General features: G+C 49.5%; 1 long non-coding RNA gene across 1 annotated transcript; it reads left to right on the top strand.

Annotated features, from left to right (window-relative positions):
* Positions 1-304: 304 nt before the first annotated feature.
* On the top strand, positions 305-1,553 carry LOC140687230 (uncharacterized). The gene is made up of 2 exons (XR_012061404.1): positions 305-568; positions 1,148-1,553. It is a non-coding gene; the product is annotated as an uncharacterized lncRNA (long non-coding RNA).
* The last annotated feature ends 1,721 nt before the right edge of the window (positions 1,554-3,274 follow it).

The following is a 3,274-nucleotide window of genomic DNA, read 5'->3' as shown; positions in this document are numbered from 1 at the left end:
GAATGGGGAAGGCGATATTATAAAATCTTGGATGAAGAGCACAGAACTGCATTCGAGGACCCCTGTGTCTGCCCCTGCGGAACCTGGTGTCACTTTCTTATGTGCAAAATTAAGGAACTGGATGAACCAAAGGTTTCCTTCCCACCTATAATTTTTTATATCTTAGCAAACCTGGAACCGGGATAGTCCATCCAAAGAACTCTTAAGCATTCTAAAAACCAGGGCCGAAGTTCTCTTTTATGATGTCACAAGTTGAAAAGTGAGGGATTGGTCTCTTCTTCTCACGAAAGGACCTCAGCACATTTCCACAGCCAGAAACTGACTCCAGGGGCCAAGCTGCACACCCCCGTTCTGCGCTGCAAATTTGGCAATGGCTTTGGTTCCAAATCCACACCCATATCCCTTGAAAGAGCAGCCTGTCCTTGAGAAGCCAATGCATTTCAAGACATTGTGGGGTGGCAGGGATTCCTCCTGGGGACAAGTGTGACCCACAGAGACACAAATGCCTGAGAGAGCTGATCGCACAGCGATGCCGTCACTGGCATGGAGAAGGAGACCATGCGTATGGGTGAGACGTGAGTGTGGCGGCAGGAAACTCTGTCTGGGCAGGACTGTGTGGCTTGTTTCCATCGCTACTTTGGGGCGACTGCCGTTGGCTAAATATCCAACTATTTTTGTCCTTTTTCTCCATTAATGGATAGATCATGACTTTTGATAATTTCAAGATAGAAAAGCATGCTGGAGAGAGGAGGGGATGGCTCAGTGGTAGAGTGCAGGCTTAGCATGCAAAAGGTCCTGGGTTCAATCCCCAGCACCTCCACTGAAAAAAAAAAGGCTATAAAGAAAGAAAGAAGAGCATGATGGGAAAAAGGTCAAGTGATTACAAAAAAAAAAAGTGAAACAATTTAACAAAGTCAGTTAGAATTTACGTTCCTTGCCTCAAGTTATTAGTGTGTATGTAAGGGCCTGTCTCCGATCTGGAAGAGGGTAAATGTTCACTGGATGGTTTTTTGAAGCTTAGTTCAATGTAACTCATTATTAAGTATCAATGCTCCTAAATATTTCCTTAGCATGAAAGAGCGCTTTCCTTTTGGTAGGAAATTATCTTAATGAATGACTACAGTGTTTCTCCTTCTTAAATCCCAAGAGTCAAAAAGGCTGAACATCAGATGACGCGAGTCTAAATGTTAAGGGCCTTCACACCACGAATGAACTGCAGCAGGAAATGAACTCGTCACTAGATCTCAGTTTCCTGACAAACTCCCAGCTGCCACTCAAAGCCGGAATGGGTAGAGACGCTTTGGTTCACAGGAGTGATCTCTGGCCATCGAGAAAACATTTGCAGGCGTCATTGGCAGGAAGACTCTGCCTGGCAACAGGTACAGTTGCGGGCTAACGTTCAGATACCCGAGTGCAAGTGTCTGGAAGGTGAAGCAACAGCTGATCACTGAGGGCAGTTTTGAAAATAATGACATTTAACCTATCACAGCAATTGCTCTCATAAAAGGCATGAACCACTGTGACGAGTAATAAAATCCAGCATGAAAATATGACACTCTGGTGTTAGAAATCACGAAACTGAACACAGTCAGTCTTACCAAATTAAGTCGCCTATATGGAAAAAAATGCATTTAAAAGTGCTCAAGAAACATATTTAAAGAGGAAAGATTCTAGTGAGATACCCCTTCTTCGGTTCCTTTTTAGATGACGTACTTGCCAAATTCAGTCAGAACAGTCTAATGGTTATTCAGAGTGTGACGTGGAGGACAGTAGTTAATCTGATCACAGCAATGACATTTCTAATGCATTTACTTGGGGCGGCGTGGCGCTGTTATTTAATAATAATGACTGCACTGTTATTGGCAACCTCACCCTGTTTACTAGAATGCTGATACATATTTAAAAATCCGTCTTTGAATAACACAGGCTGAGCATGTGGACAATAGAAGGGGTCGTTTGCTTTGCTGGCCTCCTTTGGGCCTTATCTGATCCGCCTGCCTCTGTTTGGAACAGGTCCCTGGGCTTTGTTATTGTGGACGCTCTGCTGTCTCCTGCCCCTCCCAGCTTTGACCTCGCTGGGTCCCCGCGTCTGATGCACTCATGACACCTCAGAGGAATGCAACCGAGAATTCACGGTCCCTGTGCTTTTTCAACATTCTTACGAACGCTCCCTTTTTCTTGCCTGGTTGGGGACCATTCCTCATGCCTGACTGGCCGGCCGCCAACCTTAAAATGGTTGCATCTGTAATTTGTGAGCAGGATTGAGTCCCTAAGACGTTCTGCTCCTAGCGCTATTGGCTACGTTGGTGACAAGCTGGGACCCAGGCTCTCCTCACCTGAGGATTTTTCCAAGGGCGCGCTTTCTGATGAAGACGGGGGAGGTGCATCTGTAGCACAGCCGCATCTCAGCTCCATTTCCTTCTGAAATCGTAAACCCAACTGTTCAGCTTCCGTTCAATGCTGCCCTCATTGGAACTTGAACGTTTTAATCCATCAAATGCAAGAATTTTTTTTAAAGAGAAGAGTAGGGGCCCCAAAAATGGACAGAGAGGCGTAATCCAAACCTCTGGGTATGGGCCGCCTCACCCACACGGCCGCCTTTTGTTTATGCTCCCGGAGCTGGTGAACTTGAGGACTGGGGCAGATGTGTAGTAAATCATCCTTTTAATGCACTGAATTGACTGGGTGACAGTTGTGCCAACCAGTCAGTATCTGTCGAGCGCCAGCTCCATGGCAGGTGTGGAAGTCAGGGCAGCTCGGACAGACGAGGCCCACCCAGCTCCGTGCAGTCCAGCTTGTCGCTGGCTCTTCCTGCCGGAGTTTTCATCCTGGGGGGTTCAGAGACCAGCAGCCGCTGGCACTGCGTGGTGTTCCCCTGCGAATGCAGGCTGACTGAGGCTGTCTGCCCAGCGCAGTGCTGCCTGTTCTGGCGGCTACTGGAGGGCTTCCCGTCTGACGGGAGTAACGGAACCAGACGTGGCCCCGGGGCTCAGTAATAGGACCTGGGACTAGGGTCGGTGCGGCAGCGGGTGGCCGCGGGCAGCTCTTGCAGACCCAGGCGGACCAGCGGCGGGGAGGCAGGGTCCGGGCAGGGTCTGCCAGTCACCCTGGGGCAGGCCTGCACGGGGGCACTGCAGAGCAGGCTGGAGACTGGCCTCGCTGTCAGGAGCTGCGGCTCCGGGTCCTGGCCGTGCCGGATACACAGGCTAAAATGCAGCGCTCGCTCCTCCGGCTGGAAGATCACCTGGGAGCTGGGGACCTAATGACCTCCAGT

The sequence above is a fragment of the Vicugna pacos genome, chromosome 19 (genome assembly GCF_048564905.1).
Source record: "Vicugna pacos chromosome 19, VicPac4, whole genome shotgun sequence".
Taxonomy (NCBI): domain Eukaryota; kingdom Metazoa; phylum Chordata; class Mammalia; order Artiodactyla; family Camelidae; genus Vicugna; species Vicugna pacos.
Note: the sequence above shows the minus strand (reverse complement) of the source record. Positions and strands in the feature narration are given on the sequence as shown.